At 44.9% G+C, this 16,450-nt stretch overlaps 1 protein-coding gene across 1 annotated transcript in view; it reads left to right on the top strand.

Moving 5' to 3' along the window:
* Positions 1-16,450, top strand: part of LOC140693822 (N-acetylated-alpha-linked acidic dipeptidase 2-like) — a 56,705-nt gene that overhangs the window by 29,137 nt on the left and 11,118 nt on the right. The window contains exons 13-16 of the mRNA XM_072957447.1: positions 57-100; positions 1,054-1,140; positions 3,804-3,954; positions 4,712-4,819. The gene's annotated coding sequence lies outside the window, so the exon portion shown is untranslated. The remainder of the gene's footprint in view (positions 1-56; positions 101-1,053; positions 1,141-3,803; positions 3,955-4,711; positions 4,820-16,450) is intronic.

Here is a 16,450-nt window from a genome sequence, read left to right as displayed (position 1 = left end):
TCATTAGGGTCTGATGCAGACCTGACGCCCAGCCCACATTCTCTCTCCTTTCTCAGGACCATCATGATCCCACATGTCAGAATCACCCAGAGAGGCCCAGGTATGGGCACTGGGACCTTTCCTGCCTAACATGCCAGGAGCCTTAAGAGGGACGACAAGACACTTCCTGAGTCCATGATGCCCAGAGGCTGCTCTTAGCAAGAGGCTCAGCACACACTCCTGGATGAATCCTAGCTCTGTCCTGAGTCACTCTGTCCTCCCTGCCTCAGTTCTTCTGCCCACATGGGGCTGCAAACAGCAGCCACTTCACAAGGGTCTATGGAACCTCCAGGATCCCGGAAGCAGCGCCCTCACACAGGGAGCACGGTCTCCTTAACTTTTCCTCACCTCTTTGCTGGATGTAGAGTCCCAGAGGGGCACTGGCTTGTCCCAATTCTCACCCCAGATCAGGGTCCAGCAGGGGGTGGTGTCCAGGCTGGACTCTGTCCTCTGCCCCTTTTGGGGACCCTCATTCATTGCACCTTGGCTGCCTGGACACTGTCTTCCAGGGGCCACTCTGTGCCTCCCACACCTACCTAGCATCCACCCACCCTGGGTTACTCCAGCGCCCTCTGGCCCTTGGCCACACACCTACTCCGTGTTGAGTGGAAATGAGGTGACCGACATGCTGGGCCTCCTGGACAGTCTGGAGGAGCCCGATATCCCCAACCTGCCCACCACACCAGGTGCCCAAGATGGGGAGAGGGTGTGCCTCCATTCATACTCTGATTTGCTCAGATTCTCAGCACCTACTTTGCTGGGTGGATATGGGGGCAGAGGTATGATGTAAAAGCAGGAGACATGGACAGCAGACCATGAGAAGGGGGCTAGCCCAGGCTGGTCTCATAACCCCCTTAGATTTGACTTTATCATCTTTAAAGTGGGACAGACTCTTGTGAGGTGAGCAGGATCCTGACCCATAGCCAGGCACTGTCCTAAACACCTTAGAGAAGCTTACTGACTCCTCATGAAAATCTGTGGGGCAGGGACAGGCATTATCACCCATTTCTGCAGAAGTAACTGAGGCGCAGAGAGAACAGCTGAGGTGACCACCCCAGATTACAGAGCCCAGGTCATCTGGTTCCAGTGTCCAGGCTCATGGTAAGTGCCCATTCTGGGTTTTCCTCCTCCCTTCATCCTCCACTGGGACCCATGGCCGCAGCCTCATCTCAGTGTGATTGTTCATGGGGAGCAGGGTGGTTGCACTGAGGGCCCGTTTCTCTGAGGACTGCTTTCCCAGAAGGCTCAAGGGGTTGACTGTATTCACTACTGGACACCCAGGCCTGGGCCCAGGCCAGCCACACTGCAAAGCCTGAATCAGTGATTGTTGAGTGAATACCTGAACCTCTGCGTGTATCTGCATGTTGCCCCCATTTCCTCATCTCCACAGCTGGCTACCCGGCCAAAACGTTGTGTAATCAGGCCTGGGCCAGGGACAGTCAAGGGGACCAGAGCTGCTCAGCTGGGGACAGGAAGCCTCAGGGGCCCTGTGGCTGTCCCAAGCACCTCCTGGGGCAATTCACAGGGAAACCCAGACAGCTTCCAGGAACAGCAATCAGGTCCCAATCCCAGGGGTATAGGGTAGGTCTTGAGGGGTGTTCCTGAGACTGACTTTGTGTATGAAGGGGGCCTGGGGGTCAGGCTGCTTTCAACGTCCATTCCAGGCCCACACCCCTGCTGGCAGCATGGAGCTAGTCATAAAGGACACAGGTCGTGGGGCCAAGGATATAGCAGGGCTCTGCTCCCTCTCTGTGGCTCAGTGTCCTCATCTGTAACAGAGAACTAGTAACAGGGCCATGGGAGGGCTCACTGAGACCCTCCTCTGTGGCTTTGGTTGGACACTGCCCTCTCTCTGCTCAGTGCCCTTCTCTGTAATAGAGAACTAGTAACATTTTTCTTAGCCCGTTTTGGCCCCATATTTCTGAGTCTCTTTCTACATTGGGCCCAGGGCTTTCACAGAGATCACAGACTTGGGATGTAATCAGAGTGTGGTCACAGCCCTAGTGGTCTCAATTGAGGCCAGAGGAGCTTCAGGGGGGGTGGGAATCCAGAACTGCTTCATGGAGGAGGTAAGATCTGAGCTGTGTCCCCAAGGATGAGCTGTCATCTAGCTGAGGCCTGGCATTGAGCAGGACCCATGTACATGGTTAATGAGGGTGTGAATGAATGGATGGGCACCCCTCTAACAGAGAGTGAGGGGGGAGTCCCCTAGGCCAAAGCAGGAAACACAGGGCACCCTGGGGGAGCAGAGGGCGGGGCTGCAGTGTGATGCCTGCCTCACCCTTTATGGGTGTCTTGCCACCACTTTAGCGTGTGTTCTGGTGGATTTAGAGCCCTTTCCTCTCCTCTGCTAAAGTATCCTGCTCTTCATTCCCAGCAACATCCGCCTGTGTCACCTCAGTGTCCCCAAGTGGACCTGGACCTGTCTTGTGGGAGATTGTGAAGAGGGATTTGGTGTGCATCCCAAGAATGATGTGGGAGGGAGAGGATAATAGGGACCTCCATAGGGGATCATGGGCTGGGAGACATCGGAGGGGTGGGGAAGGCAGAGCCTCAGAGCTGTAGGATCCTGCTAGTGGTGGCTCCTTCACGAGGGGCTTCACAGGAAGGAAGCAAACATGGGGTAAAGGCAGAGCTCAGTTTGGGGCTTGCTGACATGGAACAGCTCATCACAGAGATGTCCAGAGGAGCTGGATGTAGGGAACGAAGATGCCACTGATGTCAGGGTCAAAGCCTGAGACCCAGATGTGGTGGGGCGGTGGTGCAGGGGAAGGGGCTTGAGGATATCAAGATGTTCATTCATTGGGGTCCTCAGGGTGGGGACCTTCATGTTCATTTCATAGCCACCTGGTGCCTGACAGAGTTAGGCTTAGGGAGGTCACTGAGTAGACACGTGCCGATAACCTAGATTCTCCTCTTTCCACATAAAGTCCCTGGTGTGAAGCCAGCAGGCACTCTTCAGAGTCATACACCCTCACCCATGGGCTCTCTGTGTGCCTAGAGCCCAGTGGCCCCTTACCTCCCACTCCCCACTGCAGGACCCTTTGCACACCTGCATTTCCACAAGCTATAAAACATCTTCTCTTGCTGTGTGTTTACCCTATGAAACCTCATTGCCCCAGGAAGAGAGAACTCACATCCTTCCCTTATTAAATTGGTAAAGCCTTTTGTTCAGAGAAGCCCCTGACAGATCTCACAACCAACAAGGTACCTGTGCATGAATTGATCATGCAGCCCCCTCCTCCTTGTGTGCACAGCACCCCCCCAATAACAGACCCCACACACTCAACATTGGCTCTCGTGTAGGCACCTCTTGCCTGTGTGGCCTGATGTTGCCTATAGCAGTGTCCCTATTGAACTTTCCTAAACCCTTCTCAGACGCTGGTAATTCTTTACCAACCCAAGTAATTAGCCTGCCATTGTGCCCACAACACCTGAAACAGAGTTGACTAAATTATGCAGACTGATGATGCAGGTTAATTTGCTATAAAGGTGAAATCAAGGTTTACAAATGAAAGCAACATACATACTCAAGGCAGGACTAAGAACTCACACGGATAACTAAGACCCTCCACATACATCCCACTTTGCCCTTAGGGCCTTTGGGATGGCTGCTCTTTCAGCCAGGCTCTCTCTCCCCCTGCTTCTTAAACACCTCCAGGAATCTGCTCAAATGTCCTCCCTGACCTTATTTTTCTCCATGGAACATATCACCTCCGGACATTGTATATATTTTACTTAATTTTCTCTGTGTCCCCCACCAGGCTGTCTGCTGCATGTGGATGGAGACCTGACTGCTTCACTACCTGCTGTGCCCGGTATCTGGAACCCACCCAACACAGTAGGACCTCAGAGATTGTGTGACGGGTGTGTGATCACTGTAGGCCACAGACAAAAGCCTTCCCAGCAGTCATGGTAAGAGTCATTCATACTCTACTTACTGAGCCCTACTGTGTGCTGGTTACTGACCTGGGTGGGAGGCATGCAGTGGATTAGACACAGTGAGCACACACAGCATGTTAGGAGGGACCTGTGCTCTGGAGAGCACATAAGGCTGGGGGAAGTCAGGAGTGCAGGAGTGGAGGAGAAGAGGGCCAGGTGGAGACAGTGGTGCCAGAGGAGACAGAGAGGTGGGGCCCAGGTCGTGTAGGGCTTTATGGCTCCTGTGAGGGCTTTTCCTCAGGGCAGCGGAACCATGGCTGGGTACGGAGCAGGGGCCCGTGTCCTGAATGCTATGCAGGAAATGGAGCAGGTGTCTGCTGGGGAGATGTGCTTGGAGGAGGCTGTCCCTGTAGACTGTGCAGGCAGAGAAGGCTCCTCTGAGGAGGTGACATCTGAGCTGAGCCCTTGTATGGACCGTGTTTCCACCTTCTGTAGACTGGATGCTTTCATCTGCCCTGCAGCCCTGTGCAGGACACACCCTGTTCTCAGTCACCTGGACTTGGCCTCCTGCCTCCCTTGTGGGCCCTCCCACCCCAGAAGGAGTCCTTCTAGATCTAACTCACTACCTCCTCCACTGGACTTGGACTCACACTGAGCCACTGTCCACCTGCCCAACTCACCCAGAGTCAAGTCCAGAAACTTGGGGGAGCCCCTCCACCACAGAGCCCATGAACTTACTCAAATGGCCAGTCCTCAGCCTGCTCACATGCCTCACACTCCCCTCCTGCAGAAACCCTGTGACAGATCATGTCCACAGCACCCTGCTCCTCCGATCCTGACCCCAGGCTTTCCCATGGGGTGTGACCCCGCATGGGTTGCAGTCCCCTCCTCCAGTCTGGTGAGTAGAAACTACCTTTTCTTTTTTCTTTTGTTAATATATTTGTTTTTTTAATTTTTATTTTATTGAGTTATAGTCAGTTTGCATTGTTGTGTCAATTTCCAGCATAGAACATAATTTTGTCAATTGTGTTTACTCTTTCAAGAAACCATCTCTTGGCTTGATTTTTTCAAATGTTTCTTATATCTCTATTTTATTTATTTCCTCCCTGATCTTTATTATTTCCTTCCTTCTGCTTACTTTTGTTATTTTTGCTCTTCTTTTTCTAATTCTTTTAGGTGGTAAGTTTGATTGTTTATTGCAGTTGTTCCTCGTTTTTGAGGTAGACCTGATTCTCTCGCTATAAACTTCCCTCTAAGCACTGCCTTTTCTGGATCCCATAGGTTCTGTATGGTTGTGTTTTCATCATCATTTGTCTGAATGTGTTTTTTATTTCTTCTTTGATTTCATCATCCACCCATTTTTTTTTAAAGTAGTATGTTGTTTAACCTCCATACTGTCATTTATTTCTCCTTTATTTTTCTGTAGTTCATTTCTAGTTTCATGGTATTGTGGTCAGAAAAAGTTGCTTCAAATATTTTCTATCTTCTTCAAATTGTTAATACTTCTTTTGTGACAAAGTATATGATCTATCCTAGAAAATGTGGTATGTGCACTTGAGAAGAATGTATGTTCTATTTTAGGGAAATATAATGTTCTGAAAATATTACCCAAGACAAATTGTTCTATTGTATCATTTAATTTCTATGTTGTCTTATTAATTTTATGTATGGAATATCTGTCCAGTGATGTTAATGGATTGTTAAAGTCTTCTACTGTGATTGTGTTCCGATCAAATTTTCCCTTTTTATCTGTTAGTATTTTCTTGTTATCTGTTATGTATTTAGGTGCTCCTATGTTGTGTTCATATATGTTAATGAGTGAAATATCTTCATCTATGACTCCTGTAATCATTATAAAATATCCTTCTTAATCTTTCTTTATAATCTTTGTTTTAAAGTCTATTTTATTTGAAATCACTGTTGATATTCCTGCTTTCTGGTCATTTCCATTTGTGTGGAATATCTTTTTCAATCCTCTCACTTTCAATCTATGTGTGTCCTTCTCCCTAACGTGGGTCTCTTCTATACAGCGTATTGTAGATACTTGCTTTATTATCCACTCTGCACTCTATGTCCTTTGATTAAAGCATTTAGTCCACTGACATTTATATTAATTATTGATAGAAATGTGTTTATTACACTTTGAACTTTGTTTTGTAGTTCATTTTGTATTTCCTCTTTGTTCCTTACTTTTTCTTTTTGTGGTTTGATAATTTTCCTTTTTATTATCTTGGTGTCTTTTTAGTTTTGTGACTCTATTGTAACTTTTTGGCTTGTGGTTAACCTACTTTGTACATATATTAACCCATTACTATATCTGTTTGTTTTAAACAGATAGTAATATAAGCTCAAACCCATCCTACCAAGAACAAAAAAGAGAGAGAGACAGAGAGAAAGAGAGAGAGAGAGAAACCTGTATATTTTCTTGCTCGCCTCTCCCACCCTTAATGATTTAGATGCCCTCTTTTATGATTTCATGTTTATTCTGTTGTAATTCATTGTAGCAATCACCTTTCCAATTATGGTTTTCTCCTTTTTGTAGCATCCTGCTTCTTTTCTATTTAGAGTAGGTCTTTCAATATTTCCTTTAGCATAGGTTTAGTGTTGCTAACTTCTTTTAGTTTTTGCTTGTCTGTGAAGTTCTTTATCTCTCCTTCTATTCTAAAGGATACCCTTGCTGGATAAAGTATCCTAGGCTGCATCATTTTTTCATTCAGGACTTTGAATATACCTTGCTTCTCCCTTCTGGCCTTTACTGTTTTTGTAGAGAAATCAGCTGAAAGTCTTATGGGGGTTCCCTTGTATCTCATTCTTTGTTTTTCTCTTGCTGCCTTTAGAATCATTTCCCATTCTCAACCCTGGTCATCCTGATTGTAATATGTCTTGGTGTGGGTCTGTTTGGGTCCTCCTTGTTTGGGACGCTCTGTGTTTCCTGTACTTGGATATCTGATTCCTTCTTTAGGTTTGGGAAGTTTTCAGTCATGATTCCTTCAAATATCTTTTCAATCTCCTTTGTTCTTTCTTCTCCTTCTGAGACCCCCATTATGAGTAGGTTGGCATGCTTTATGTTATTCCATAGGTCCCTTATATTGCTTTCATTGGTTTTTATTTGTTGTCTCTCAGCTGTTTTGTTGTCCTGTCTTCTAAGTCACATATTCATTCCTCTCAATTATCCAGCCTACATTTTACATCCTTTACCTCAACTCTCATCTCAGCAAATGAGTTTTCCAATTTTCACTGGCTCCTCTTTAGAGTTTCAATTTCGTTATTTGACATATTCTCTGTCTCTATACACAATCTCTTTTAGTTTCTTCAGTACTTTGATCACTCCTTTTTTGAAATCATCTAGTAGACTATCAATGTCTATTTCATTGATTGTTCTTTCAGGGGGTTTATCTTGTTCTTTTAATTGAGACAGGTTGCTCTGCTTTTTTATCTTGCTTATATCTCTGTGGCACTATGGCTTATGGAGTATCAATTATCTACTGTGGTCTTTTAAGAGTTTACTTATTTATATAAAATGGATGCAGAAATAAAACTAAGCACAAAGAAATTAGTTTTAAAAGCAGTATAATCAATAACAGAAGAACATATTGAAACAAGATAACAATTGAGTTGGGATGAATTTTTAAAATATTAAAGGAAGAAAAAATATTTGACAACAGAGTATAATCACAACAGAAGAAAAAAACAAGGATAAAAATGAAATTAGACAAATTGAAAGATAATAATAAAAGTATTTTAAAAGAAAATTTTAAAAGGGATTAAAAATAGAAATATAAAAATTATTTAAGAAGTAACATTTAAAAAGTAAAAGAAAATGGAACAGAAAAAGAAAAGAGTATGTTCCCGTGGAGATTGTGTGCCCTTAGTAATTTTATCAAGAGGTCCTTCTTAAATATGTGTGGTTACCAAGTCTTACTTCTGTGCCTTTTGTCTGTTATCCCTTTGGTTAATGATGTGGCCATTAACCTGTTAACCAGAGCCTACCCTGGCTATTGAATGGGGACTCCTCTTTGTTTTGTGGTTGTCACAGCTCCTGCCCTTGCCTTGCTTCATGAACTCAGCTCGTTGTTTCCAGAGACCCTCTGGTCACACCCTTGGTCTGTGCTGCTCCCAGTGCCTGTAGGTAGACATGTCACATCTCCTCCCAGTGCTGCATCTTGGTGCTGCACTCCTGCATGGTAGGTGGGCAGGTTGTGCCCCTTCCCAATGCCGTGTCCAGGTGCAGCAGTCCTCCACAATAGTTGGGTTGGTTGCTCCCATATTCAGTGCAACTCCCCACTCCACATCTGTTCCACACTCTGTGGGTGGGCTTGAGGCAAATGGCCACACCAGCCCTAGTCCCTGCTCTTTGCCAGAACTTTGCTCCTTGTTCATTTGTCTTAGAGGTGTGAGTTCGTAGAGGCACCAGGACAGAAACTTCCTATATGTCTGGGGATGTAAACAAGTCTCAGTCTCACCTATGAGGTTGCAGAACTGCCAGGTACATATTCAGGTTTCAACCCCATGTCTGCCTGGGTGGGTATGATGGCTGTGGCTGAGCCTCATCTCTCTTATTCTGAGAAATCACCAGTTATGTTGCCATGAGTCAGCAGAAACAAAGGACGAAACACCCCTTCCCCCAGGCAAGCCAGCAATATTGCTTTGCTTTATTTTTTTTCTTATTTTATGGGAGGCCCAGGCTGTTCTGACCTGTATACAATCCAAGCAGATGTCCACAGCACACTGCAGTCCCCCAGGGTTACCTATGTACAGTCATCCAGAGTCTGCCTGGATCCAGCAGCCTGTCCCTTCCCATCCCTGATTCACTTCTAGGTTTGGGGGTTGTTGTCACACTTTGTGCCCATTTAACTTAATTCTGTCAGTCAAGGGTGGTTCTGTACACATCTGGGCCTCAGAGGTTCCCTGTCCATCCTGCTGACCTCTCCATTGGAAAGAGGGAGACCCAGTCAACCAGCACTATCCCTCCTTTGCTGCTCCCTCTTCAAAGGACCAACCCCAAGCCATTTTGCATTTTCTTCCTTCTTTTTTCCTTTTCTCCTACCAGATTGGTGGCACATTTTGTCTTTTGAAGATGGCAATGTTTTATCAAAGTTCAGCAGATGTCCTGAGTGGATGGGTGTGTCTGTGAATGTCAGTCTTGGTGAATTTATTGGAGAGGATAAGATACAAGCATCCTTCTACTCCACTATCTTGGCCTTTCTGCAAGAATATACACTCTTAATAATTTTGTCATAAGGTTATTTTTAACTATGGGTGGTTGCCAAGTCTTCCTTCCACGCCTTTTGCCTGTTATCCCCTTTGTTGGTGGTGTGGCTGGTGTTCTGGTGGCCTGAATCTGCCCTGGCTATTGAGCAGGAGCTCCTTTTTTTCCACAGGTTGTCACACTCCTGCCCATATCCTGCTGTGAAAACTCCACTTGCTGGTTCCAGAGGCCGTCTAGTCGTGCCCCTGGTCTGTGTCCCAGCATCAGTAAATGGGTGGTCTGCACCCCCCACCAGATGCCTGGTCCCAGGACCACACTTGTGCAAGGTAGTTGGCAGGTAGCTCCCCTGCCGCATTAGGTCCATGCTTTGTAGGTGGACTCAGAGGAAACAGCTGCACTAGCCCTCACCCCTGCTCTGTTCCAGAACACTGCTTCTTGTGCATTTGTCTTAGAAGAGCCAACTCAGAGAGGCATCGGTGTGTAATGGTCCCTTCTTCTTGGGACTGTAAACAAATCTCAGTCCCACCTATGAGGTTGTGGAGCCCCTAGGTAGGGATTCGGGTTTTGACCCCTCCTCTACCTGGGAACCATGCACCAGAAAATATGGTGGCTATGGCTGAGCCTTGACTCTCTTCTCCCAAGAAGTCTCCAATAATGGCACTGTGGGTCTGCGGACACAAAGGCTATGGCTCCCCTTCCCCCCAGGGCACACCAGCAGTGTTTTCTGCCTTTTTTTTTTTGTATTTTATGGGGGACCCAGGCTATTCTGTATACTCTCCCAGCCATGGCACACAGAACATTGCAGTCCCCCAAGTTTTCCTCTGTAGAGTCAGCCCAAGTCCTCTGCTCAACTCAGACAGCCTGTCCCATCCCACACCTGCTGGTTCGCATCTAGGGCTGGGGATCGTTGGGACCCTTTGTGCCCCATTAACTTATTTCTGTCAGTCAAAGTCTATTCTATACAGATCTGAGCCTGTGAGGTTCCATCTCCATCCTGCTGAACTGGCCAATGGAGTTGGAGAGACCCAGTGTATTAATGCTATTCCTCCTTTGCAGCTCCCTCCCCATTGGAATGGTCCAGAACTATTTTCCTTTTTCTTCTTTTCTCCTGTTCTCCCACCAGATTTGTGGAAAATTTTATCTTTTGAAGAAGCCAATATTCTGTCAAAGTTCAGCAGGTGTTCTGGGTGGTGGGTGTGTCTGTTGATGTCACTCTTGGTGAATTTGTGGGAGAGGGTGAGCTCTGAGCATCTTTTTTACTCCACCATCTTTCCTCCTCCTTCACTCTTTTTCTTTTGATTGGAACATTTAGTCCATTGACATTTATAGTAGCTATTTTATAGATGTGGGTTTATTGCTATTTTGAAATTTGTTTTCCAGTTGATTTTGGTAATTATTTGTTTCTTTCTTTTAATTATTTTTATTTTTGTGGTTCGATAAATTCCTTTTCTATTAGCTTGGTTTCTTTTTGGGTTTTATGACTCTATTATATACTTCTGATTTGTGGTTATCTTGTCATTCAAGTATGGTAACCCCTTACTTCATCTGTTTGGTTTTAGTTGATAGTCATGTGGGCTCAAGTGCATCCTAAAAAGAAAGAAGACAAAGAGAAAAAAGAAAAAAAAGAGAAAAAATATATATTCTCTTGCTCTCCTCTTCCACCTTTCATGATTTTGCTATTCTCTCTTTCTTGTTTGCCTTCTTGTTTTCTTTATTGACTTACTGACTTATTTATATCCTCATGTTTTCCCTTGCAACTCACTGTATTTATCGCATTTCCAATTATGGTTTCTTAATTTCTATAGCTTCCTGTTTATTTTTTATTTAGATTAGAACTTTCAAATTGTTTTTTAGCATAGATTTAGTACTGCTGAATTCTTTTAGTTTTTGCTTGTCTGTGAAAATCTTTCTCTCTTTCTGTTCTAAAGGATAGTCTTTCTAGATAGAATATCCTAGTTTGCAGCCTTTTTCTTATTCAGGACTTTGAATACATCTTGCCACTCCCTTCTGGCCAGAAGATTTTAGGTAGTGAAATCTGCTGAATGCTTATGGGACTCCCTTGTAACAAACACTTTGTTTTTCTCTCACTGCCTTTAGAATATTTTATTTTACTTTAACCATTTTAACTATAATATGTCTTGGTGTAGGTCTGTTTGGTTTCTCCTTGTTTGGGACCCTGTGTGCCTCCTGTAGTTAGATAATTCTTTCCTTCTTAAGGTTTGGAAAGTTTTCAGTCATGATTTCTTTAACTAACTTTTCAATCCCCCTTTCACTTTCTTCTCCTTTTGGGACTCACCATTATGCATAGGCTGGCACACTTTATATTATCTTGCTTTAATTGGTTTTTATTGACTTTTCTGTCTGCTGTTCTTTTTGGGTTATTTCTTTTATCTTGTCTCCTAAGCCATTTATTCATTCCTCTGCATTATCTAGTCTTCTTTTGATTGCCTGTAGTTGAATTTTCTATTTTTAACTAGCTCTTCTTTATAGTTTAAATTTTCTTTTTAAAGTTTTCTGTCTCTATTGATAGTCTCTTTTATTTCTTTCAGTGAGTTGATCATTTCCTTTTTGAAGTCTAGTAGACTATCAAAGTCTATTTTACTGATTGTTCTTTCAGGGGATTTCTCTTGTTCTTTTAATTGAAAGTGGTTCCTCGGCTTCTTTATTTTACTTATATTTCTCTGGCTCTATGTATTTCTTTTAGACCCGTTTCTGAGCTGTGATATGTAGTAGGCAGGGTTGGAGCAATTCAGTTGTGAAGAAGAATAGGCAGAAGATGTTCACTGGGGAGTTCTCTCTGTGGTGTTGCCTGTCACTTGTTATGCAGACTTACAAAGTACAATTTGTTGATGTTGGCTTTATCCCTGCCTTAGCTATGGGAATGTCAGCCACCTACTCTGGTGCCCCTCAGGTTCTGAGCCCCAGGAAACATCAGTGCAGATCCAGCAGTGTCAGTCCCTTGGACCTGCCTTAGCAAGTGTGCAGTCACACACATGAATTTGTGGTCCACTACAGGTTCAGCTCAAACCCTAATCCCGCACCCACATATGGAACCATACACCACCCTGTTGTAAATACCCTCACTGGCCACCCTTCTTGAGTCAGAACTCCACTCACTGCCTGTAAGTCTCAGAGGTGTGGATCCACAAAGTGACCAGATACAGCAAATCCACCCTCTCTGCCTGGGGCTGTAAACAAATCTCATTCCTGCCTGTGAAGTTGCAATGGCACAGGGTATGGAGTCAACATTCAGCTCTGCCTTTGTGCAGAAGTGTTGCCTATCACCAAGCCCCATTTCTCTTCTCATGAGAACACACCAACAATGGAGCCAAGTGGAGAAAGTGACTTTGGCACAGCTGTGTTTCATTCCTCCCCCATTATACCAACATCGGTGCTTTTTTATGAGAGTTTCAGTCTGTTCTGTTCCACACACACACACACAGCCAGAGCTCACACTGCCCTCTAGTTTCCTGAGGCTGCCTGTCTGCAGTGTGACCCAGCCCTCTGCCTGGGCTCTTCACTGACTCCAGTAGCCAGTTCTGGCTCATCCCTTCTAGCTCATGTCTAGGGCTGGTCATCACAGGGACCCTCTGTGTCAGTTTTCTCCAGTTCTGCCTGCCATGCAGTTGCCACTGTCTCCTCCAAACCTTGGAAGCTCTGCTTCTTTCCTAGCTGATCTCCCAGCTAGAGAGGTTGTGTCCCAGTGTGAGTGTGCCTTTCTTCCTATGCTACTCTTTCCCTGCAGGATCAGTTCTGCACTGAATTTTTCTTTTCTCTTTTTATTCCTTACCATATTTTGTGAGAATCTTCCTGTATTTCAAAATAAAAGACACTCTACCAGAGTTCAGGAGGTTTCTGTGCAATTCAATGTTTTTGTAGATGTAATTCTTTGCGTATTTGTGGGAGAGGTCAAGCTGTGAGTCTGTCTACTCTGCCATTTTGGCTCCTTCAAATTTTAAAATAGTGCTAGGTCTTTCTTAATTACTCTTAACAAGCTGTTGTAGTTTTCAACGTACATGTCTTGTAATTTTTCCTTGCCTCTATTGGATGCTGATTCAGAACATACACAACCTTCTGGAGAAACCTGTCCCACCCTGCCATTTACTGCCAAATAGCTGGCCTGTGTCTGAGTCACCAAAAAGTTTTGTTCTTTATCTGATTCTTAATTCTTTAGAATTTATCATTTTACTCTCATAAATGCTGATTGTACTTGTAACAAATATTTTAAAATAAAAATAATAAACTTTATTCTATAGATGAAATATGAATGAATCTCAAGTAACATATGCTTTTAATACCTTAGAATTAGTAAAGCAATATAGATACATTATAAACGCTTGAAATGTTGCCTAAAGGAAAAGTGCAGAGATTTGCAAATCCCACTCCCAGAAGTGACCGTCATTAATGGTTTGGTGAACATCTCTCAGTCTCTATCTCTCTCATTCTCTCTGCCTCTGTCTCTCACACACCACAAGATTCATTTACATCTATGATGATTTGACACATATGTGGTCATAGAGATGGCATCTTGGATGTAGATGATGGATTAACAGGCATCCAAACTGAGGGCTTCCTTGACATCAGGTAAAGACCTAGCACTCATTTTTCCAGCTGCACAACAATCATTCCTCCATCTGAACCAGAACTGATGAATCCCACCCCCTATCCATGAACATTAGTGTTGCTTCCATTTCCCTAGTAGTTTAAACAGGACTGTGATGAACATCCTTGAAAAGACATCTTTGAACAATTGTGCAAGAATTTTAGTATGATCAACGGTAAGCATTAGCACTGCTCGAAAAGTGGTGCACTTGTGGAACTGTGATGCATCCTGCATACTGTTCTCCCAGAGAGGAGAGTCTGCTCACTCTTCCCTCCAGGGGATCTACTGTGGCCTCTGTCTCCTCATGTTGTCACTAGAGCTGGTTGTCACCAGGCTAAAGGCCTGCCAGTGTGATGTTGACCAATGCTGTCTCCGAAGTGTGAACATCTTGCATTCTCACTTGAGAGGTCGAGCATCTCTAATATACACTGGCCACCTGCATTGCCTCTTGTTGGAATTGCATGTGTTTGTTCTGTTTCTGTTTAGAACACAGTGTTTCAAGATATTTTTGGACCACAGGGATGTGAAACCTTTCTCTGACTTTAGGTTATGAAAAATGATATTTCCATGTTGTGGTTTGTCTTTCATGGATTTTGATTATTATTTTTTTTTATTTTGTTAGGTTATGTTTTGCCACAGGAAGAGCTAAGCATCTCCCTCCTGGCTCTGGTTTCACACATAGAATAGCAGTGCCTATCTCGAGATTATGCACATAGTTTCTAAAAATATTCATTTTGTATATCTCATATTTAATCCACCTGGATTTCCCTTTGAAATAACCAAAATGCTACTTCAAGTAAAAAAAAAAACACCAATCCCTTGTTAAAATATGAGAGCAGACACAAACAGCCATCTTTTGTATGATTTCATTGATAGGGAACATCCAGTGTAGGGAAAGACACACAGAGAGAAAGAGGATTAGGGCTTGTCAGGGGTTGGGGGAGGGAGAAAAGAGAATGTGTGCTTTGGATACGGGGTTTTATTTTGAGGAAAGAAACAGTCTGAAACTAGACAGTGACGATGGTTATACAGCATTGTGAATGCACTTAATGCTCCTGAATTGCACAATTTAAAATGGAAAAACATCTAAATTTTATTATGGTAAACTTAAAACATAAAAATAGATGGTACTCTAAATGACATGAAAGAAAACAAGGAAATGACAGAAAAAAGAAACAAAAATGATGCCAGGAGAAGGGAAGTAAAGTTCGGGTCTGAGAGTGGGTTGATTCTTAGAATTAGATGACAGTGTTGGTGGTTGCAGAGACATCTCAGCCCGTAGGGGTGGTGATGCCTGAATTGGCTCTGGGTCTCATAGAAGTATGTGTGTAGGTGCAGGGGGAGCTACAAAATCAGGCTCAGGGTCTCCCTGCAGGACTGGTAATGTAACCTGGTTCTAGGTCTCCTGTAGGGCTAGTCTTACAGTCTGCAAAGCTGGTGGGATGTGACACGGTCCTGTGTGTTTTGCAGGTGCAGGCTCGGGTTCCCCAGCAGGGTTGTTAGAATGGGACACAGTCCTGGGTCTCCTGAAGGAGCCAGCTCAGGATCTCATGCAAGACCAGGCTCAGGGTATCCTTGTAATGCTTGTGGAATGAGACCCCATCATTTTTCTCCTGCAGCAGCAGATTCAGGGTGTCCCTGCAAGGTTTTGCAATTTCACCCTGCTCTATAACTCCTGCAGGAGCAGGCTTGGACTGTCCCTGCTGGGTTGTTGGAATATGACCCATCTCTGATTCTCTTTCAGAAGCAGGCTCAGGGTCCCCCTACAGGGCTAGTCGATTTTGTTCCAGTCTTAGGTCCTTTGCAGGTGCAGGACTGGGGTCTCCCTTCAGGGCTGGTGAAATGTGACTCAGCTGTTGGTCTCTTGCAGAAACAGGAAGAGTTTCTCCCTGCAAGCCTTGTGGAATGAGACCCATTGCTGGGTCTCCTACAGGAGCATGCTCGGGGTCTACATGCAGGGCTAGTGGAATTGGACCTGGCTAATGGTGTCCCTGCAGTGCTGCTGGAATTGTTGCAATTCTTGGGTGTCTTGAAGGTGTAGGCTCTAAGTCTCCCTGCATTGCTAGTGAAATTTGACCCAGTTGTGGTTCTCCTGAAGGGACAGACTCAGGGTTTCCCTGCAGGGCTGGTGGATGGGACATAGTCCTGGGTCTCCTGGAGGAGCAGGCTCATGTTGCAACATGACGAATCTCAGGTTCTCCTGCAGGAGTAGGCTTGGGACCTTCCTGAAGGGCTAGTGGAATTGGACATGGCTCATGGTCTCCCTGCAGTGCCATTGGAATTGGTCCAATTCTTGGGTCTTTTGAAGGTGTAGGTTGCAGGCTGATAAATTACCTGTAGGGCTGGTGGAATGTGACATGGCTCTTAGTCTAATGCTAGAGCTGATTCAGGGTCTTTCCACAGGGTTGGTAGAATTGGTCCCAGGCCTGGGTCTCCTGCATGTGCAGGCTCTGGTATCCCTGTAGGGCTTGTGGAATGTGACTGGGTTTCTGTTTCCTGCAGGGGCAGGCTCAGAGTCTCCTTGCAGTGTTGCTGGAATGGCACATGGTTCTGAGTTTCCTGCAACAGCAGGCTTATGTCCTTCCTGCATGGCTAGTTGAATATGACTCAGACCTTGGTCACTTGCAGGAGCAGGCTAGTTTTCTCACTGCTGGGATGGTGGAATCAGACCCTGTCCTGAGTCTTCTGCAGAAGCAGCTCCAGGTCTTCCTGCAGGG

This window comes from Vicugna pacos, unplaced genomic scaffold, assembly GCF_048564905.1.
Source record: "Vicugna pacos unplaced genomic scaffold, VicPac4 scaffold_20, whole genome shotgun sequence".
Taxonomy (NCBI): Eukaryota; Metazoa; Chordata; class Mammalia; order Artiodactyla; family Camelidae; genus Vicugna; species Vicugna pacos.
This window is presented reverse-complemented; position numbering and strand designations above follow the sequence as displayed.